The sequence below is a fragment of the Melanerpes formicivorus genome, unplaced genomic scaffold (assembly GCF_026170545.1).
Source record: "Melanerpes formicivorus ecotype bairdi unplaced genomic scaffold, bMelFor1.0.p_v2 SCAF_4, whole genome shotgun sequence".
In the NCBI taxonomy this organism is placed as follows: Eukaryota; Metazoa; Chordata; class Aves; order Piciformes; family Picidae; genus Melanerpes; species Melanerpes formicivorus.
Window position 1 is genome coordinate 912,231 of NW_027142356.1, and position 23,582 is coordinate 935,812.

At 45.3% G+C, this 23,582-nt stretch overlaps 1 protein-coding gene across 4 annotated transcripts in view; it reads left to right on the forward strand.

The window, feature by feature from the left end:
- CCSER1 (coiled-coil serine rich protein 1) overlaps window positions 1-23,582 on the forward strand; it is a 556,842-nt gene that overhangs the window by 480,856 nt on the left and 52,404 nt on the right. The window lies entirely within an intron of this gene.

Sequence of the window (23,582 nt, forward strand, 5' to 3'; positions counted from 1 at the left end):
AAAAAGTCTGTATCCATCTTTCTGATAAAGTCCCTTTAAGTACTAATTGCAGTAAGATTTCCCTGGAGCCTTCTCTTCTCCAGGCCAACAGCCCCGTCTCCCTCAGCCTTTCCATAGGAGAGGTACTCCAGGCCTCTGATAATTTTTGTGACCTTCTCTGGGTCCACTCCAACAGGTTCATGTCCTTCTTGTGCTGAGGACTCCGGAGGTGGCCATGATACTCTAGGTGAAGGCTCAGCAGAGTGGGAAGGGTGGAATCATAGAATGGAATCACCTCCCTTGACCTGCTGGGCAGACTTCTTTTGATTCAGCCCAGGATGTGGTTGGCTCTACGGTTTGTGAGCATGCACTGCGAGCTCATGTCCAGCTTCTCGCCCAGCAGCTTCTCACTGTGTGTTCATTCCAACACTAGAACAGCAGTAATGGACAGGAGCACAAAGGGAATAGATCTGCAGAAAAGATGGTCGAGAGAGATGTCAATATGCTCCTAAAGAGCAAGCAACATGACAGAATGGAGAGCTGCTTCGGCTGCAGGGCAGAGGATAGAGTGACAAGACTGTGTCAGACAGTGCTGGAGCAGGCTGCCCAGAGAGGTTGTGGAGTCTCATTCTCTGGAGACTTGCCAAACCCACGGGGATGCATTCCTGTGTGGACTGCCCTGGGTGCCTGCTTTGGCAGGGAGGTTGGACTTGATGATCTCTGGAGGTCCCTTCCAACCTCTAAAATTCTATGATTCTATGACTTCATAGAAAAGCTCTGCAGAGCTACTATCACTTTGAGGACAGAATAATCTCAAGTGACTGAGGTAAAATGTGTAATATAGCAAATAACCTAAACACATAAAAATGCATTTTTATGGTCCTATTAAGGCTGTACTGACATAATTTAAAACTTCCATTTTTGGTGGAACATGATTAAAACATGCATGTCTTTAGTACTTTCAAATAAAGGAGAGAGACTTTTCTGCCTTCCCTTTCCCAAACAGAGATCTCTGCAGAGAAAGCACCTGGGTTCCCTCCATTCAGGAAGACATTCAGCACATACATTGCTTCCATGGAATCTGTAGGTGTGCAGACACCTAAGGTTTTGTATAAGCACCCTTTGGGAGGTGTGGCCGTTTCCATCATTAGATCTTAATAATCTGATCTAGATCAGGGGCTTTTTGTGCCTTTCTGTCTCATATCTGGACAGTGAACCCAGGTCCATCCATTAATGCATCTTCTATATACTAACCAAAGGCACCAGTATGCTTTTCCATCACCACAGATGGCCAAGATCCAACTTGCATGAGAGAAGTGTAATGCTGCTCAAGGATGAACGGCTCCTTTGCTAACATCTGCAAAATAAATACAGGTCATCAATATTCTTTGTTTCATATTTGGCTACATTAAGAAATGATGTATTAGGTAATTATTATCTCAAATTAAAGGAGAAAATGGGACACAGGGAACATCAAGAACAGCAAGCTTCTGCACAGTCCTGGAGCATTAATTTTCCATCAGTCCAGTTCAGAACATATGCTCACTGGTTGGCAGTTTGGTCAGAGTAAAATGATCCTGTGTTGATACAGAGAGCTGTAGCTTGTGTGCTGGCAACTGTTGTCAAAGTTTATCTGTATGTATGGGTGGTGGGTTGAAAGTACCCCCAACTAACTGGAATCTACATCCAGAGTAAATTCCCCAAAAAAGTAGAACTTGGAAAGCAAAATGAAAGTTCTATTTACAAAAGGTAAACTAAAACTTAGAAGTATAAATTGCAATGAATGTATAGAAAATATATTTCCAATTCAGAAAAAACAAATACAAGGATCCCCTTGGACAGCCCAGAGGGCTGCTTGCAGCCTCCTCCCCACTTTCCCTGGTACCTTCAGAGACACAACACAAGTCAGTTCATCCAGCAGGTCAGGAAAGAGGTATGGGAGCAATGCAAAGCAGAATCACAGAGAGAAGAAGTCAAAAAAGAGAAAAGGATGCTTTGTGCAGCAAACTTCACCATAGTCAGCGAGTCAATGGAATGAGATAGACAAATCAGTTGTTGTTCTTCTGTGTCCAATGGTAATTTATTTACCTTTTACTCAAAGATGTCCAGAAAGTGCCTATTCTTGTCCATAACTAAGACACTAGGCTAAAGCATCAGCCTCAAACCATAACAATATGTCACTTGCAGAAAAAAACAAGCCAAAACAAAAACCCAACCAACCAAAAATCCCAACACCCAAACACAACCACAGAGTGAATTTATTTCTTACATCTCATAACAGACAGAAAAGTACATCTTCATAGAGTCATGAAATAAGGATTTCTGTATGGTTCAAAGTAAGTATCATGCATTTAATCCCATCATTAACTAACTTTGGGTTTGATAGTCTAGAGCTTATAAAACAGGTGGAAATCTTGAGAACACATTGAAAGGACTCAGTATATGTCATTGTTATCAAAAGCAGCATGGCCAGATGATCCAGAGAGTTGATTCTGCCACTGTGCTCTGGTGAGACCTCACCTGAAGTACTGCGTTCAGCTCTGAAGCCCTCAGTGCTGTAAGGACATGGAGCTGATGGAGCAGATCCAGAGGAGGGCCACAAAAATGATCAGAGGGTTGGAGCAGTGCTGCTACAAGGACTGACTGAGGGAGCTGGGGGTGTTCAGCCTGGAGAAGAGAAGGCTCTGGGGAGACCTAATAGCAGCCGACCAGTACCTGAAGGGGGCTACAAGAAAGCTGGAGAGAGACTGTTTGCAAAGGCCTGCAGGGACAGGATGAGGGACAGTAGCTTCAAACTAGAGCAGAGCAGATTTAGATTGGATGTGATGAACAAGTTCTGCACCATCAGGGTAGTGGAAGACTGGAACAGGTTGTCTGGGGAGGTGGTTGAGGCCCCATCCCTGAAGATATTCAAAGTGAAGCTCAACAAGGCTCTGGGCAACCTTATCTAGTTGGGGATGTCCCTGCTGACTGCAGAGGGCATTGGACTTGATGACCTTTGGAGGTTTCTAGAAGTGTATTTGTCCATCTTTGGAAGAATAAATATAGGTAGGTAGAGCAGTAAAAGTAATTCTCTATTTTGCCATCTCCTGAAAAAAAAATAACCACAAAACTCCTTCTGAAACTGGAGGAAGGTTTGCCTTCCAAAATGTCAGGCACCAAAAACTTTACAGAATACAGAATTAACCAGGTTGGAAAAGACCTTTGAGATCATCAAGTCCAACCTATCACCCAACACTATCTGACCAACTAAGCCACACTTCCACCTCCCTGGGCAGCCCATTCCACTGGCCAATCACTTTTTCTGTGATGAATTTCTTCCTAACATCCAGCCTAAACCTCCCATGGAAATTGCTCCAGGGTTCATTTGATATAGTAAACCTGAGCAGGAACTTACAATTTGGGTTCAAAGTGTCATTTTTTTGTCTCCAAGCAATGCAGAAGGAACCAGAGTCTCAGTTTTCATTCAACGCAGAAAGCTGTTTGAAACCTCAGCTGTCTCCTACTCATTCTCTACTGACATCTGACTTTTTAGGGTGTCAGGGAGTGATAAGACTGGGGGGAATGGAGCAAAACTAGAAATGGGTAGATTCAGATTGGATGTTAGGAAGAAGTTGTTCCCCATGAGGGTGGTGAGAGACTGGCACAGGTTGCCCAGGGAGGTGGTGGCAGCCTCATCCCTCCCTGAAGGTTTTTGCGGCCAAGCTGGATGTGGTTGTGAGCAATCTGCTGTAGTGTGAGGCAGGGGCCCCTCATGGTAGGGGGGTAGAACTGGGTGATCCTTGAGGTCCCTTCCAACCCTGATAATTCTAAGAGTCTATGATCTATATTCTGCTGCTTTGTAGTATTATTTTATTTTGGCTATTTTATGAGGGGATGGTTTACATAAGAACGGGCGGTTGTAAGTACTTTCAAATCCTCTTCCTCATATTTAGGAAACATTAGGAGCACATGGAAATAGATTAGGTGTATTTCAACCCTTATTAAAGTGTCAGGCTTCTCCCCCCTTTTTTAACAGGAGAATTAATTGCAGATATTCCAGAAAAGGCTTATCTGAGCTGTAATTACTCCCTGAATCAGTTGCACAAGACAGACGTGGAGTGTGAGAGTGGCAATATCCTATGTCACACAGTGGGCGTTAGGCTGCAAGTCTTCATCAACACCAGTCCCTCGCTGAGAAGCTGCCACTCAGATAAGATCTTTAATATTCCTTGGCACTTGTAGAGGTAATCCTGTCTGTAAGTTTAAGTTCCTATCCCAAGCCACGGCCATATCACAGTGTTTGGCATAGACCAACGATTCTGTCGCTCGCACAGAGGAATGTCTTCCTGGTCTCAGTGAGATTCTGTTTCTATGCATTTCACAAAAATCACAGTGCAGAAATGAGCAAATCTGAAACACAAAATCCATCCAAAGTCATCCTTTGACACAGTGCTGAGGCTTACACTCTTCAGATAATAATGCACTGCACATGCTTCTCTTCGTGGCAGCTGTGCCCCAGGAGATGGTGCCCAGCATTTTGTTGAGGGAGCTCAGTGCAAGCAGGCAAACATGGAATCACAGAATGAGTCATAGAATCAACCACAGAATGGCCTAGGCTGGAAGAGACCTTAGAGATGATCCAATCCGATCCCCCTACCATGGGCAGGCACACCTCTCAACTAGTCCAGCTTACTCAAGGCCCCATCCAGCCCAACCAAATTGTCAGACAGGTTCACTTTTTGGTTTATGTGAAAGACAAAAGTAGGTCTCAATGTAATCACCTTTTTTTTTAAATATATATATATATATATATATATATATGTTTTATTTTTTAGCCAATTGAAATGAGCCAATTTAAACTCTAGTGCAGGTATAAAGATAGTCAAGACAGATGAATTTTAGGGTGAATGGAAATGCCAGTCTTGGAGGTGCGGTGGGAAGTTGCAGCTCTTCAGCTCTGTCGGTGTTCCATACTTTGGCTGGCACATTTTTAGAGAAGGGAATCTCTCCTTCTAGAATTAAGGTAGATAATCTTTCCTGTGTAGCAGCACGGTGTTCATTTTATATCATGACTGCTTCAGGGTCAAACTGCAGTGTTAACCAGTGGCCTCTGATTTCTGCGGGGCTAAGCTTCTATGTGGGACAGTCCTGGAACAATCCTCCCCTACAACTTGCAAAGAGAATTTTAATGATGCAAATGAAGATTTATTCCAAAGCTTGCTGAGCAATTGAGGAAAAGGAAGATACCTTAGTAAATTGGTGGGTGACACTAATTTGGGGGGTGGGGGGGTAGTGGGGATCTGCTGGAAGGTAGGAAGACACTCCAGAGAGACCCGGACAGGCTGGGCCCATGGACTGAGGCTCCTACACTTCAGCCACAACAACCTCATGCAGACTGGGAGAGCAGCATGGCAGAGAGGGACCTGGCAGTGCTGGGTGACAGCAGCTGAACATGAGCCAGCAGTGTGCCCAGGGTGCACAGAAGTCCAAGGGCCATCTTGGCTTGTGTCAGGAACTGTGGCAGCAGCTCTAGGGATGGAATTCTGCCCTGTGCTCAGCACTGCTGAGGCCTCACCTCCAGCACTGTGTGCAGCTCTGAGCCCTCACTGCAAGAGAGATCTTGAGGTGCTGGAGCAGGTCCAGAGTAGAGCAAACAGCCTGGGGAAGTCTGGAGGGAAAGACTGATGAGGAGAGGCTGAGGGAGCTGGGGGTGTTCAGCCTGGAGAAGAGGAGACTCAGGGGGAACCTTATCACACTCTACAGCTGTGTGAAGGGAAGTTGTAGTCAGGTGGGGGTCAGACTCTGCTCCCAGGCAACTTGTGACAAAAGGAGAGGGCATGGCCTGAAGCTGTGCCAGGGGAGGGTTAGGTTGGATGTTAGGAAGCACTTCCTGATGGGAAGGAGAATCAGACTGCGCTGGACTGCCCAGGGAGGTGGCAGAGTCACCATCCCTGGAGGGTGTTTAAGGCAAGATTGAATGTGGCACTTAGTGCCGTGGTCTGGTTGGTGTGGTGGTGTTAGGTCATAGGCAGACCTGATGATCTCAGAGCTCTATTCCAGCCTCAATAATTCTATGATAACAGCTAGGAATAATGTCTATAACAAAGGCAGCAAAGAGCCAGTGTGATTTTTGTATAGTTTTGATTGCTGAAAACAGTTGGTTTTGGAATTCAGTTTGTTTTTCATGTATGATGCAGACAGGTGTGTGCATATGTGTATCTTGACATAGGCCTACATAGTTGCACAGCAACGTGTGCATCCACACACACACTCTCTCTCTTATTCAGGATGCTTCTTGTTGTTACATTCAGCTCAAAAATTGCTAACAATTTTACAATGAAGAAGGTTTTAGAGGGAAAGTTGACTCAAACTATGGAATCTCACTGCAGCTTGCCATAGCCCCTACATTCCTGATATTGGGTAGATTCTCAGAGGAGTACTTAAGTTTGATCTTGCATGAAAATGACTGCTGTCAGCATCATCTAATGAGATGTGATTGTGTTATGCATGTTTATAAGAGCAGAACACCAAGGAATGGTGCTTGAAACCCAAACCATGTATGCTGGAGAGCTTGTTTTGCTTCTTAACATCAGCAGTTTGATTTGTATGACTTCAGAGCTTCAGCACATTGCTAGGGTTAGCTGTGTGACAAATTTTACTGCAGTCATCCAACGTGGATGAGTTTCAGGCCAATAAATGCCTGATCCTTAGCTCTGCACAACCATGTTTCATGAATCAGCTGTACTGTTTCTTGCAGCAACTTAATCTTCTGGTTGGGGAAATAATTTTGATGTCAGAGTTGTGGGGCTATGAATTCACTAGGGATACAGTAGAAACAGAATATTTTGCTTGCCATCTTTTTTTTTTCCTTCTAGTTACAGTTTAGTGTCCTGTCCAGTTTTATTTGCCAGAGCTGAGCACGATTCACAGCAAAGCCTGTGCATTACTCACTGGGATAGCACACACCACAAAGGAAAAATCATCCCTGCTTTTAATGACACAAGATTTGTTTGTTTGTTTACTTTTTAGTGAAGGTCTGTAAAGCAAGTGTTACACAGTGTTGATTCTCAATGATTTTTTCTTCCTTCACTCACAGTCTATTTCAGCATTTAAAGACATTTTTGTCTGCAAACAAGACATTTTTGTCCATTCAGTGATAATGTTTTGAAAGAAAAATAGTAAGCATTTCTTTGAAAATACTGTGACAAAAGGACTGGGAAACTCTGCTGCTGGCTTTGAAAAGCTGAGTTGTAATCTCTGACCTTTCCTAAGCAAATAAACTAAACAGGAATTGGCTCTGTTCAAGTGTTTATCATTAATACTGCTTCACAGTCACTGACTCCATAGATCCTCCCCATGGTGTGTGGGGGGGTTATTTTGGCATTTTTTGGGGGGTTGTTTGTCTGTTTGGTTTTGTGGGGTTTCTTTTTGTCTTTCTCTTATTATTTCATTGCAATTTGTATGTAGGAAAAAGTGTTATTTCTGGTACAAGAGATGTAAGAGGTTACCTTTAACCTCTTTCAAACAGAGCTTTTTCACTGAGATATTTCTTGCACTCTGGCATCACAAACATCACATGGTCCAAAGGATGGTCAAACACCTCTTCAGGTGCTCTGCTTTCTTTGAGACAGCCTTAGTGCTTTTAAGTTGTGTTTCAGGTTGGGATGTGTATGTGGAGTTGCACTGTCACCTTCAGAGAAGATTCTGCTATAGATCCATTTCATCTGGGTGCAGTTTTAGCTCTGAAATTGGCAATATATTTCTGTTATCTGATCCAGTATTTGGTTAGCCAAAATGTCCCTTTCCATGTTGGATTTAGGCTGATTTGGTCTAGAGTGTGTGAAGCTGCAGAGATCAAAGAGAAATTTTCCAGTGCTTGGGAGAAGTTAATTAAAGCAGTATGGATCTTCTGGATTTGAGTGACTAATCAGCATCTTGGATGTCCTTCCTGTGTTCTTTTCTTCCTCATGAGGATGCTGATGCTACTGGAAATGGTGCCATTTATTTCAGAGAATTTAGATAAACTACTCTTGGGGTTTGTTTGGTTCTGTTTGTTTGTTTGTTTGCTTTTTGTTTGTTTGTTTTCTTGTTGTTGTTGGCATAGTAGAAATCTGACATCAAGAAGCAGGCCTCTTTCTTCCATCCAGCTTTTCAGTGCTCTACTTTGAGTCTTTCTGCTGCAGTTTTGATTTCCTGTATCTGTCTTTTGAAATATTGCTTTATCTTCCATTCTATAGGATAGGATAGGATAGGATAGGATGGAATGGAATGGAATGGAATGGAATGGAATGGAATGGAATAGAATAGAATAGAATAGAATAGAATAGAATAGAATAGAATAGAATAGAATAGAATAGAATAGAATAGAATAGAATAGAATTAACCAGGTTGGAAGAGACCTTTGAGATCATCGAGGCCAACCTATCATCCAACACTACTGTGCACTTATTTAATGTTCTGTGCATGCTTTATCCACTGTTTGGTTTGACTTGATTCCCAGTTCTGGGTTTTGTGTGGAGGCTGCTGCTCTTTCCAAGCTCAGTCATTCCGATTGATCTTCAGCTGTATTAATTCTGACTCTTGCTGAGATTTCATCACTATCCCAGTATAACAGGAAGGGATGGATTCTGTTATCTCCAGTATCCCAATATAACAGGAAGGGATGGATTCTGTGGCAAATGGTCAGAAATGACTGGCTGTATTTAAAGTGAGGGTTGGGTGACTTAGGCAGTGGTGCATACAACTACTTCATCACCCTTCAGGGAGGAGGCAGGAGACTGAAACTCTCATAATTCATTCATGCTGAATGGTAGCAAAAAAATGCCAAGTGGACCATCACTGATAAAGAAATGTATGTTCAAAAGCCTGACTGGCCGGTCCTAGCAGAAAGCTGGCTTGTGAATCCCCGCTTTCACTCATAAATTCTTTCAAAGAAACATTGCCCAAGTAATGTCCTTTCATATTTTGGCTCCACTGACTGAATGATCTTTTACACTCCTTTGTATATTGATTTGGCAGGTGGTAAAAAGGTAAAACTTTGTCAAAGGCAGAAAATCAAATTGAAAACAATGCTCTTAGTCACTTGTAACCATACATCATTTCCAACCTGTTGATTCTGTGGTTCTGTTACTACATCAAAGTTGCAAGGAGAAGCAAAGAGTTACAGCTTAATAGTAAAGTAATGTAGCCTCACAGAGCACACACCTGTGTGGCGTGTCTGGGGTATTCAGTTCTGATTTTCTTTTTTTTTATGTTTTTATCCCTCCCTCTCTGCTCTGCCCTCCTGAGACCTCACCTGGAATATTGCATGCAGTTCTGGGCTCCCCAGTTCAGGAGGGACAGGGATCTGCTGGTGAGGGTCCAGTGGAGGGCAATGAGGATGATTAGGGGACTGCAGCACTGCCTGGTGAGTAGAGGCTGAGAGCCCTGGGGCTGTTTAGTCTGGAAAGGAGAAGACTGAGAGGGATCTGATCAATAACTATCAATAGCTCAGGGCTGGGGGTCAGGAGGGAGGGGACAGGCTCTGCTCAGTTGCTCCCTGGGATAGAACAAGGGGCAATGGATGGAAACTCCAACACAGGAGGCTCCATCTCAACATGAGGAGGAACTTCTTCACTCTGAGGGTCCAGAGCCCTGGAGCAGGCTGCCCAGAGAGGTTGTGGAGTCTCCTTCTCTGGAGCCTTTCCATCCCTGTCTGGATGTGTTCTTGTGTGACCTGTGCTGGATTCTATGGTCCTGCTCTGGCAGAGGGGTTGGACTGGAAGGTCTCCAGAGGTCCCTTCTAACCCCTGACACCTGTGAGCCTGTGATATTGCTCTGTTTAGCTAGAAAAATAGAAGCAATGCACTATTTTTATACTGTTCATTAAGTTCAGAATATGGAATGAAAATACATCTTCTGGGGGGTTGGTTGGTTGGGGTTTTTCCCAGAGCTGTTTATGAAGTATTCAGTATGTTTGAAATGTACTTGCCATCTTTTTGAGTTTTCTAGATAATGCAAGACATTTCTCTTACCCTTTCTGGTATGACTTACAGGTGATATTATTTTTCTCACAGAGACCTTTTTCCAGAATTCACTGATTTATTAACAGAGGGCTTTGTAAAATGAGCCTTGCTCTCAGTGTGATACATGCAATCCAGCTTACTAATGAGGGTTTTGCCAAACAGTGCAAGTTGGGCAGTAGGATCCTGATGGGCCAGGAAGGCCAATGGCATCCTGGCCTGTGTTAGGAATAGTGTGGCCAGCAGGAACAGGGAAGTCATTGTGCCCCTGTACTCTGCATTGGTTAGGCCACATCTTGAGTCCTGTGTCCAGTTCTGGGCCCCTCAGTTTAAGAAGGACATTGAGACACTTGAATGTGCCCAGAGAAGGGCAACAAGGCTGGGGAGAGGCCTTGAGCACAGCCCTATGAGGAGAGGCTGAGGGAGCTGGGGTTGCTTAGCCTGGAGAAGAGGAGGCTCAGGGGAGACCTCATTGCTCTCTACAACTCCCTGAAGGGAGGTTGTAGCCAGGTGGGGGTTGGTCTCTTCTCCCAGGCAGCCAGCACCAGAACAAGAGGACACAGTCTCAAGCTGCACCAGGGGAAGTTTAGGCTGGAGGTGAGGAGAAAGTTCTTCACTGAGAGAGTCATTCGCCATTGGAATGTGCTGCCCAGGGAGGTGGTGGAGTCACCATCCCTGGAGGTGTTCAAGAGGGGATTGGATGTGGCACTTGGTGCCATGGTCTAGTCATGAGGTCTGTGGTGACAGGTTGGACTGGATGATCTTTGAGGTCTCTTCCAACCTTAGTGATACTGTGATACTGTGATTACTGTGGCTCTGGATAGAACAAGTGGAGCTCTTGTGCTAGTAGTGTGGACATGAGAAGGAAGGAGAACAAACTAGCTTCAGTGTGGCTGATGTGCTTCTGGAGTTTAGGTTAATAGGCTGCAAAAATAAGAAGTGGTGTCATTAAAGGGTGTTTTAAAGCAGCAGGAGAGCTCCTTTTCATTTTTCACAGACTCACAGAAACATTCAGGTTGGAAAAGACCCTCAGGATCATCAAGTATAACACAGAACTCTACTCTACAAAGTTCACCATAAACCATATCCCCAAGCACCACATCCAAACCACCTTTAGGCACATCCAGGGCTGTGGACTCCACCACCTCCCTGGGCAGCACATTCCAATGCCTGACCACTCTTGATGGGAAAAAATCCTTCCTACTGTCCAGTCTAACCCTGCCCTGCTGCATCTTGAAGCTGTTCCCTCTTGTTCAATCACTAATTACCTGATAGAAGAGACCAGCACCAGCTAGTCTCTTTCAGCTGCCCTGCCTATTTCACAGGCTCACAGGATGTCAGGGCTTGGAAGGGACCCAAAGAGATCAACAAATCCAAGCACCCTGCCAGAGCAGGACCATAAAATCTAGTTCAGGTCACACAGGAACTGGAAAGTCTCCAGAGAATGAGACTCCACAACCTCTCTGGGCATCCTGTTCTAGTTGAGGTATAACCTTCCCTGCTGCACCTTACATCCATTGCTCCTTGTCCTATCCCAGGGAGCAAGTGAGCAGAGCCAGTCCCCTTCTCCTGAGCCCCAGTCCTCAGATATTTATAAACATTTATTAAATTCCCTCTTAGTCTTCTATTTTCCAGACTAAACATCCCCAGGTCCTTCAGCCTCTCCTTACCAGGCAGTGCTCCAGTCCCCTAATCATCCTCGTTGCCCTCTGCTGGACTGTCTCCAGCAGATCTCTGTCCCTCTTGAACTGGGGAGCCCAGAGCTAGATGCAGTATTCCAGGTGAGGTCTCCCCAGGGCAGAGTAGAGGGGGAGGAGAACCTCCCTGGCTCTACTGGACACACTCCTCTGAATGCACCCCAGGATCCCATTGGCCTTCCTGGCCACCAGGGCACATTGCTGTCCCATGCAGAACTTGTTACCCACCAGCACTCCCAGGTCCCTCTCCCCAGGGCTGCTGTCCAGCAGATCACCTCCCAGCCTGTACTGGTGGTGTTTGTCTTCCTCCCCAGATGCAGAACTCTGCACTTGTCCTTGTTGAACCTCATTAGGTTCCTTCCTGCCCAGCTCTCAGTCTGTCCAAGTCTTGCTGGATGGCTGCACAGCCTTCAGCTGTATCAGCCAAGCCTCCCAGTTTGGTGTCATCAGCAAACTTGCTGAGCAGACTGTGTCTGTCTGTTCCCTCATCAATGTCATTGATGAAGGTGTTGAACAGCACCAATCCCAGCACTGATCCCTGGGGGACTCCCTGGGGCTCTCCAGCTGGACCTGGCACCATTGATCACCACTCTTTGAACTCTATCTTGTAACCAGTTCCTAATCCACCTCACTGACTGCTCTTCCATCCCACACTTCCCGAGCTTGCTCACTGGGATGTCTTGGGAGATGGTGTCAAAGGCCTTGCTAAGGTAGACCACATCCCCAGGTCTTCCTGAATCTACCCATTCAGTTATGGCAGCATAGAAGGCTATCAGTTAAGCAGGATTTCCCCTTGGTGAATCCATGCTGGCTGCTCCTGATAGCCTTCTTCTCTTTCAAGTGCCTTGAGATGCCCTCCAGAAGAAGCTGCTCCATCATTTTTCCAGAGATGGAGGTGAGGCTGACTGGTCAATAGCTCCCTGGAACCTCTTTCTTGCCCTTTTTGAAGCCTGGAGTGACATTGGCTCTCCTCCAGTGCTCAGCACCTCTCCTATCTGCCAGGATTTGGCAGCAATGATGGAGAGTGGCAGAGCAATAACATCAGGCAGCTCTCTCAGCACTCTTGGGTGCATCTCACTGGGGCCCATGGACTTGTGAATGTTCAACTTGTGTGATTGATCCCTAACCCAGTCTTCACTGACCAGTGGGGAGCATTCCCTCCTCCAGGCTTCCTCTTCTTCATCCAGGATCTGGAGTGCATAGGGCAGTTCAGTCCTAGGTGTAGAGTGAAGCAAAGAAGGCACTCAGCAGCTCTGCCTTCTCTGCATCCTCAGCTCTCAGGGCTGCCTCCTCAGCTCTCAGGGCTGCCTCCTTGTTCAGCAGTGGCCTCACACCTTCCCTGCTCTGTTTGAAGAAGCCCTTCCTGTTCTCTTTTACTTCTTTTGCCACTTTCAGTTCCAAGAGGGCTTTGGCCTTCCTTGTTGCCTTTCTACATGCCCTGACAACTTCCCTGTAGTTCTCCCAAGTGACAGTTCCCTTCTTCCATGAATTGTAAGTTTCTTTCTTCCTTAGGATTTCCTTCAGGAGCTCCTTGCTCAGCCCTGCAGGTCTCCTAACACATCTACTCGATTTTCTACTCAAGGGAACACATCTAGCTTGGGCTTGGAGGAAGTGGTCTTTACAAATTAACCAACTTTCCTGGGCTCCTTCACCCTCCAGGGTCTTAGCCCATGGGATTTCTGCAAGTATGTCTCTGAAGAGTACAAAGTCAGCTCTGCAGAAGTCCAGGGATGTGATTGTACTTGTTGGTCTGCTTCTACCCTGTATAATACTGAATTCCACCATGTCATGATCACTGTCCCCAAGGCTGTTCCAGACCTTAATGTCCTCAACCAGTCCTTCTTTATTAGTTCATACAAGGTCCAGCACTGCCCCCCTCCTTGTTGGTTCCTCCACTACCTGCATCAAGAGGTTATCATTGATACACTGCATGAGCCTCTTGGACTGACTGTGCCTGGCTGTGTGAGCTTCCCAGCAAATATCAGAGTGATTGAAGTCACCCATCAGTACCAGGGTACTAGAGGCTACCTCCAGTTGACTGTAGAAGGCTTCATCAACATCTTCCTCTTGGATTGGTGGTCTATGGTAGACGCCTACAACAATTTCACCTCCTTTCCCCCATCCCTTAATTCTTACCCACAAGCTTTCAACTTGTTCTGCCTCTCCCCTTGGATAGAACTCGGCACATGTCAGTTGCTCTCGCACGTAGAGAGCAACTCCCCCACCTCATCCTGCTGGTCTCTCCTTCCTGAGCAGTACACAGCCATGCATGGCAACATTCCAGTCATGAGAGCTGTCCCACCGTGTCTCAGTGATGGCAATGACATCATAGTCATGCAGCCTAACGCAGGTCTCCAGCTCCTCCTGCTTGTTCCCCATGCTCTCTGCATTGGTATATAAGCATTTCAGGGAGGGAGTTAATCTATTTGCTTTCACTCTTGCAGTCTGACCATTCCCAGCCACTTTTCATGGCCACCAACCTACCAGTGAGCTCTGCATGTGCTGACTCCTTATTAGTTGCATTAGTTTCAAGAGCAAGATTCTGAAGGGAAGGGTGGTATAGAGGGGACTGAGGATTTTTAATTTGTCACTACACCCATATTTAAGATCACTGCAAATGTAGATGTGCTCAGCCTATAGAACTCATTGTACAAATAATCCTTACTTAGCCAGTGAGAAAAAGGAAGCTTGGATCAGTTTCTGGAATCTTGCACAATTAATTTTGCTTCCTCTAGCTCAGAACTACTGGGATGATGTGGTTCATCATCTCCTTTCTGTCTGCCCTCTCCAGCCCTCCTTTCTGCTAGGGGATAATACACCACCTTCTCTGGTCCTGTTTGATCTTTGTCAGATTGGAGATAGTAATGTATGTCTGTTTCTCTTGGGTTTTTAAAGCTAAAATTCACGGATATTCTGCTTAGCCAACAAAGTCTAAGAGGCATCCAAGCAGAGAGCTTTTTTCCACATATGTTGTTATCACCAAAATCTGTTTCCCTGCAGAATCAAGTAAGCAGATTGAGGAGGGTGGGGGAGAGAGGGAATGCCAGCTTCACATCAACAGTGTGAACTGGGAAGTGCAAAATGTACCTAACCTTTAGGGAACTGGGAAGCTGCATGTGGCATGCACATCCAGGTACCTGTCTACACAGAAAGGAAGAACACTAAAAGAGTGACAAAGCTGTGGCTCTATCTTTAGTAATTCCTAGAACCAGAAGTGAATTGTGGCTGCAGAAAGTGGGAGTCTTATGAAACTTTCCCTTAATTCCATTTTGGCTTTGTTGGTCCTTTTTTGTTTATTATCCATGACTTATTACAACCTCCCATGTACCTGAAGTGCCTGATAGAGAGTTTAGTGAGATGGGGAGACAGGACTGATACGGAATACACAGCACTCAGCATGAGAAAAAGTAGATCTAGCAAAGGCCTACCAGTGACTATGTTGTCAGAGAAACGCTAGTGCAGGCAGTCAATTGAGCTGCAATTCTGCCTGTGAGTAATGCTGAACTCCAGGCACTCTAAGTTTTATAGAATCATAGAATTGCCTGGGGTGGAGGAAACCTCTAAGATCATTGAGTCCAACCTTCAACCTAACACCACAATGACCATTAAATCATGTCCCAAAGTGCCATGCCCACACATTTCACAGAATCACAGAACTAACCAGGTTGGCAAGGACTTTGGAGATCATCGAGTACAACCTATCACCCAGCACCATCTGATCACCTAAACCATGGTACTAAGTTTGGGCTATTTCATCCTTTTCCATGTACTGTTTGCTCAATTCCTGTGTTCAACTGAACCCAGTTGAAAGCCTACTGAGATAAAACCTGACATAAAATACAAACCAGGCATTGTCCTGTAGGACCAGTTGCAGAACAGAATAAATAGACACATAAGGCAATTTATTAGCGCTCATCTTCTAGCAAGCTTAGAGAGCAAAATCTAAAGTCCGACTCATCTGATGCTCATTTTGTTTTTCTCTGTCATCCCACTATTTATTGGCACACTGCAGTGAATAGTTACTAATTCTGTATGTGCTGGCATAGAGGCTGGAAATAGTGTTTAAAAAATGTACCAACCCCCCCATGCAAACACAAACCACCTGTGGCCTGCCAGGCGAGCTTCCTGGTAGAGGTTAGTAGAAAAAAGGCAGGTAACTTGACGTGATGGGCAGGTTAGCTGAGAAGGACCTCAGGGGACCTCTAATCCTGGCTCCTGGCCCAAAGCAGGATTCACTTCAAAGTTGGACCAGGTTGTTCAGGGCCTTTTATAGCCATGTGTTTAAACTCTCCAGGGATGAACACTCCGCAGCTTCCTTGGACAACCTGTCTAATGTGTGAAGAATGATTCTGTTTCATTTTCCCTTCTGTCCAGTAGGAGTTTCTCTCATTGCAGTATGTGCTGTTGCTATTTGCTTTTTTTCTGTGCCCATATGAGAAGGATCTGGCTGTTGCTTCTCCATGCTCTTTTACATAGTGGAAGAGAACAGAGAGGTCCCCTGTTAGCCTTCCCTTCTTCCTATGATTCAGGCTCACCCAGTAACTAAACACCACATAGTTGGTTGCTCACTCCTCAGAGGAAGGACTCCTCACACTTACCCTGGTCCAGCAGGATGTCCCTGCAAAGTGAGTCAGTTGTCCACAAACCACTCCATCATGGGCCAACATGAGCTCCAACACAGCTACAGCTTCTCCTGAACGTTTCCACATTGGGTCCTATCCATAGAGTCTAGTCCTCCTAGCAACAGACTGTGCTAGCACAGGCTACCCTTGGAGAAACTGCCTTCTTTGGGCACAGTCACCTGCTCCAGTGTGGGTCCTCCATGGGCTGCAGGTGCTCATCTGCTCCACCATTAATCTCCATTGGCCAGCCTGTTATCTCCCCATGGGCTGCAGGGGAATCTCTGCTGGGGAATCTTCCTGGAGCACCTTGTGTTTCTCTTTCTTCACTGACCTTGGTGTGTGCAGAGTTGTTTCTATCACATCCCAGTGCCCTCACTATTCCAGGTCTTCCCTTTGTAAATGTTATCTCACAGGTACTGCCATCATTGCTGATTGCCTTGGCCTTGGCCAGAGATGAGTCTGACCTGGAGCCAGGGAAGCTTCTAGAAGCCTCTCCCTTGCTCCTGAAACCCTGCCACACAAACGCAAGGCACTTCAGTCCAAACAAACCCAAGTCCCTTAGACTGTCCTTAGATGTCTCTTGATCCAACACCTTACTGGCCTATGCTCTCTTCAGTTTTTGTCCACCTCTCATACTCACACTTGGGGTCCTGATGGAAACAGGAGGCAAACTTTTTTCTCTGTGAGGGTGACAGAACCCTGGAACAGGCTCCCCAGGGGGGTTGTGGAGCCTCCCTCTCTGGAGATATTCCAAACCCAGCTGGATGTCTTCCTGTATGATCTGCTCTAGGTGATCCTGCTCTGGCAGGGGGGTTGGATCACTTTCAAGGTCCCTTCCAATCCCTAACATTCTGTCATTCTGTGAAACCAATGTGTGATATTTTCAGATGCATCCTCCACAGCACTGATTAGAGGCATAAAAATCATCGTTGCCTTCAATGTCCTTGGCAAGGTAGCCCTGTTAAACTTCTGGTTTGAGTGTCTGAGCATAAATTATATTATTACTCAATACCATAACCAAATTCATCCTAATCAAATGATTATTTACATTATTATATTCATAATCAAATTCATCCTAATCAAATTATGGTTTACATTATTATATTTGAAGGGGTGCTGAGCTTTTTGAAAACATGATCCTTCCTTCATGAGGGTGTTAGCCAAAAGTCTGGTTCCTCCTCTGACTCCCAGCGTGCCTTCTAATGATATTGGATGTCAAACCACTATTTAGGAACTTAGCACTTCAGAAACTGTGAAGAATGGAATGGAATGGAATGGAATGGAATGGAATGGAATGGAATGGAATGGAATGGAATGGAATGGAATAGAATAGACCAGGTTGGAAGAGACCTTCAAGATCACCGCATCCAACCTATCAACTAATCCAACCCAAGGTTCAGGCCAGACTAGGGGGTTGAGCTGGCTGTGTGATGCATTGCTGAATGATGTTTTCCTGTTAGTGGATGAGGAGCAGATGTTGTTTTCTTCACTTGGGATAGATCCCTGAAATCCAGGTTGATGTTTGACTGTGAGGCTGAAGCATTAACATCTCTCAGGATCGATCATCACAAATGACACCTTTTCTACCTGTGGTAGTTTTGGGGCTCAGGTGCCTTTAGGAAGGCCACAAAGTCCTTCAAAAGGACAAAGGGCCCTAAGGGGCAGAGCTGGCCATCCCAGGCTCCTGTAACATGTCATTCCATCCCAATTTCCCCTATCAAGCTATTTAAGGCAGTGCCTGGCTGGTATTGCTCTCTTCTGCTGAGGCTGGGAGGGGTGGAGGATTCTGGAAGGGTTTGGCCTGGTAGACTCAGCCTAATTTGTGACTATATTCATTCTACCTGAATGCCTTCTGTGTGTGTATTTGTAAATAGAATCTCCATTTAAACTTCCAATCTAGTTGTGCAGCATTTTTATTTCTAGTCCCCAGAAAGGAATAAAATCTCCTTCTGTCCTCTGGTGTGGAGTAGCTGGTGGCTCTGAACCAGGACACTGCTGTAGTATTGCCTTTTCTATATAGATTCATGTACTTAAAAACAAAGAAATCACACAGAAAGAGGAGGACTCAAGGCAAGTCAGTGTTCTCCTGTACATCCTGCTTGGCTTGTGCAAAGGGTTAAAAGTATGACACACTGTGACTGTGGCTGTCAGCCCATGGCTTGGATGGGAGCACACTGCGATGGGTTAGGAACTGGCTGGAGGCTGAGCCCAGAGAGTGGTGGTGAATGGTGCCACAGCCAGCTGGCAGCCAGTCACTAGTGGTGTGCCCCGAGGATCAGTGCTGGGCCCCATCCTCTTTAACATCTTTATTGATGATCTGGATGAGGGTATTGAGTCCATTATCAGTAAATTTGCAGATGACACCAAGCTGGGGGCAGGAGTTGATCTGCTGGAGGGTAGAGAGGCTCTACAGAGAGACCTCAACAGGCTGGACAGATGGGCAGAGTCCAAGGGCAGGAGATTGAACACATCCAAGTGCCAGGTTCTGCACATTGGCCACAACAACCCCATGCAGTAAGTTCACAACAGGCTGGGGTCAGAGTGGCTGGAGAGCAGCCAAAAAGAGAGGGCCCTAAGGGTGCTGGTTGATGGTAGGCTGAACATGAGCCTGCAGTGTGCCCAGGCAGCCAAGAGGGCCAATGGCATCCTGGCCTGCATCAGGAACAGTGTGGCCAGCAGGAGCAGGGAGGTCATTCTGCCCCTGTACACTGCACTGGTTAGGCCACACTTTGAGTCCTGTGTCCAGTTCTGGGCCCCTCAGTTTAGGAAGGAGGCTGACTTGCTGGAAGGTGTCCAGAGAAGGGCAACGAACTTGGTGAGGGGTTTGGAACACAGTATCACAGTATCACAGTATCACTTAGGTTGGAAAGGACCTCGAGGATCATCGAGTCCAACCTATCAACACAGACCCCATGACTAGACCATGGCACCAAGTGCCACGTCCAATCTCCCCTTGAACGCCTCCAGGGTCGATGACTCAACCACCTCCCTGGGCAACCTTTCCAATGACGAATGACTCACTCGGTGAAGAAGTTCCTCCTCACCTCGAGTCTAAACCTCCCCTGGCACAGCTTGAGACTGCCCTGTGAGGGGAGACTGAGGGAGCTGGGGTTGCTTAGCCTGGAGAAAAGGAGGCTCAGGAGTGACCTTATTGCTCTCTACAACTATATTAAGGGAGGTTGTAGACAGTCAGAGGTTGGTCTCTTCTCCCAGGCAGACAGTACCAGAACAAGAGGACACAGTCTCAGGCTGTGCCAGGGGAGGTTCAGGCTGGAGGTCAGGAGGAAGTTTTACACAGTGAGAGTGATTGCCCATTGGAATGGGCTGCCTGGGGAGGTAGTGGAGTCACCATCACTGGAGGTGTTCAGGAGGAGACTTGACAGGGTGCTTGGTGCCATGGTTTAGTTGTTTAGGTGGTGTTGGATGATAGGTTGGACACGATGATCTTGAAGGTCTCTTCCAACCTGGTCTATTCTATCCTATCCTATTCTATTCTATTCTATTCTATTCTATTCTATTCTATTCTATTCTATTCTATTCCATTCTATTCTATTCTTTGGAAGTACAGCAAAGCCCTAACAGTACTTTGATGTGAGTAAGTTCAACATTGAGATCCACATTTAAAAGGACCTTATGGTATGATCAGTGATACGTCAGAGAAAATTTGAGTGAAGAGGTGTTCAGTAATGAGAAAGGACTTCTGCTACAAGCAGACATGCCTTAGTTGCAGTGATTTGGTATTTGTGTGAATTTTCATCACTGTTGTGTTTTTATTTCTTCTTATCCATCCACAGGCCTTTGGGAGTGCTTAAGTATACATTAAAAAACTCAACCTGTTTGTCACAAGCACCAAATATTGTCTTTATTTTGATCTTTTCTATGTTTTCCTATACTTCTTCAATGATATGAGTGAGAACTGGACTGAGAGTTATCAGCTGACAGATAGGAATCAAGTCCAGCCTGATTTCTCATTTAAACTTCGATCAGGTTGCTTAGGCTGTACACAGGGTGGGTATTAATTGCAAACGTGAATTAGTGGTATAGATACCTGCCCAGGAGGAGTAGGATGCAGCTCATTTTATGTCAGTTAGCAAGCCTCTAACAGATAGTAAGGCCTTTGACTCACTGGGGGTGCGAGTTAGATTTGATACAATGACTTATCACAGGATCATAGAACGCACTGGGTTGGAAGGGAGCTCCAGAGGTCATCTAGTCCAACCCTCCCCCAGGGGAAATACTTTGATGTTTCTGTTGGCTTGTATTCCTCTTAAAATGTGTGGGAAAATATTTGTTGTGTCAAAGATATGTAACAGTATAAAACTAAAGCAGATGAGGGAAAAAAAGGTGGGGAGGTGAGGACTGCATTAGTGATTGCAGCTCAGAATCTCAGCACTACACAGGACTCGTCAAGGCAGCTGACCAGCAGGCTGAAGCTGTCCCCTAGTACACCAGCTAGATGTATCTGTGCCCTGTCAGAGTGAAACCAGGATACAATTATGCCTTAATTACTCCTTCTTAAAATAAGACATTGAAGCCTTCTGGGGTACCCTTTCAGAACAACTGCATTCTTCCTGTACCTTTGAGCAATCCGGTTTGTAAAACATGTAGGCTGTTTCTGACATTGCTTTTCTCTGTACCATTTTGTTCAGTATGACTAGGGAGGCATTCACCCACTGCTAAAAATACCTTGCCTTTTTTTTCCCAATGCTTATCTCTTGCTGTTACAATGACTGTGATCAGTATCATCCATTTGCACAGCGTGCTTTGTAGTTAATTATCTTTAACTTGTCATAATGTAATTAGCAGAAAAGTCATCCTGTGCTAATAGAACTGATCAAAACAAGGACGTTTGTGTAGAAAGGTAAGGAAGTTACTCGCCTCTCCCTGGGGAGCTGCTGCCCAGGTAGCTGCTGGCAACAAGGAAGAGAGGCTGCTGTGTGAGGTATCTTTTGGAATGCTTTTCAGGCTTTGATGTGTGCTTACACTGGCATGCACTGGAAGTGTCAACATAAAAGGCTAGCAAAGGTTTGCTCATTTAGTTTGAACGTCTTTTCATAACTATTTTGTACTGTATGTCTAACACAGGGAGCATCATCTTTAAAGGGATCCTCGTATGTACAGCTGTCATCAGTTTAGCTGTGTGAATGACCTGGTGTATCTTGATCAGCTTTCTTGGTAGTTTCTCATTCTGCAGCATGAAGTAGTTTGGTGCAGTAGTATTAGAAGTAGTATTGGTGCAGCTGTAAAGTGCCAAACCAGTCACTTAACATTTTATTAGGTTCTTTTTTTTTTTAATGATTACCATCCCTCTTTGTGTTTTGTGGCCTTAGTCCTTGTGTGCATTCATGTGAGTAACACATAGAATAACATTCTACAGCCTTCTAATGTTTCTCATCTCTCACTAGGCACTTGAAGTCGTTCCTGAATATTATTAGAAATGGTGCTGTACTCCTCAGAAGACATGGGAGTAGAATTTTATGCTTATGACTAATTAATGAAAGTGAGAATGATCATGTAAAAGGAGACATCATTCACAGCTTGTCTGTTTTTGTGCTAAAAATAGTGAAAATAGCTATCCTTTTTCTGTGAAAGGTTGGCAACTTTGGCTTTTCATATGTAATTATTGGAGAGAACTGCATGGACAGTTTTATGCATGGCTTTTCACTGTTCAAAGAAATAAAATAAAGCCTTTAGCAGATCCAGCTGTCATCTGCACATCAATGTGTACATTGAACTTGATTCCCTATTGTATCTGCTTTCAACTTAAATGTGCTACAAAACCCAAGGCGATAGCATCCTATTCATTCCTTAAGGTTAGAGCCATGTAATCTTGCATTCCATTGTAGGATGTCAGGTAATAATGAAGTCTTTCTCATATTTCCTTGTACCAGTCCCAGAGTAGCTGTTTTCTGTTTCTCACACAAGGCTGAGAAGCACTTTAAATTGTGCCATGAAAGCCCTCTGGTGTAGGTTTTGGTTGCTCTAGTACCCACCCCACATATGTCATTTAGCAGAGGCAAAAAGTCTTTTAAACAAACAGTAAGACAAAAGAAATCATGAGAGCTTGTATGCCATAATCACAGTCAAGCCATTTTATAATGTTAAAAAATGAATTTGTGGTGCTTTTTGTCTGCAAAAACTTTGGTGTGAAATAAGAAACAAGCAAGGTCTAGTTTCTGCTCATGATGAGTTCTCTGTCAGAAAGGTCTTTACCAGGCGCAGTGATGCACTGATGAGCTGTGCTGATTTACAGCGGGTCCACGCTTAGCATGGAAGAGTGTGAGGGGTTGAGGCAGAGCCCCTTCCCACCACGGGCAAAAACAATGACTCAAACACCTTGCAAAGGTGGTGGAAAGTTTAAATGGAAAGCAGTGAATGTTTACAGAGAGCCAGAAGCGCAGTGACAAAAGAGATCCCAAAGCACACCCAGAAATATCCCATCCCCACCTAAGGGTGCACGCAAACCCCCCAGGGCTCTTTCTTCCCCCTCCTCTGCCCCTTCCACTGCTAGGCCAATCTCAGCTGGCCAGATCTGAGACTGCCCATCCCCCTGGGACATCTCTCCCTAGTTACCAGGTGGTGGTGAGGGAAGAAAAGAGGAAGTGCCAGCATCCCCTCTGAGATTTTACAGGGGAGCAGGGTATTATGGGATGAAATACCTGGCTTCCTGTGTCCACCCATCTGGGCTGGACTCCTTTGGCACACAGGAAGCGTCCCTCATATGAACACAGCAGAGGGCACCCAGCCCAAACTGCCACAAAGAGTGTAAGTATCCCTTCTGTAGAAGCATAATAGAATGCTTCCTTTGCTTGCTAACATGCTTCCGATGGACAGGTAGGTTAATGTAATACCTCAGAGGTAAAGATTCCAGTTGGCAACTCTTGACATTTATTAGATCAGCTTGTGCCTTTTGATTTAGAGATGATTTGTGTCCTGCACTGGAAATAAAAAAGCATGCAGAAGGCTAATGGCAAATCAGCTGCACCTCCGCCTTTGATTCATGGTGTGAACTCCTTAACCAAATAACCAAAAGAACAAGGTCCTGTATTTAATGCTAGGCCAAAAATGAAAGGAAAACATTGCCAATGCCATATGCTGTCTTGCAGACACCCAACCCCCTTGTCTGTGCAGAAAACTGAAAGCTAATCCTCCCAAAGTAAAAAGCAACGGTGTCTCTCAGCCCTCACATGGTAGAAATGAAGAAAAAGAGAATAACGTTGAAGTTTTAATAATTATTTTAGTTTTCTGAGACTGTTTTGGTTTATGGCAGCTGAAGGACACAATGGCAGCTGTAAGAGTAC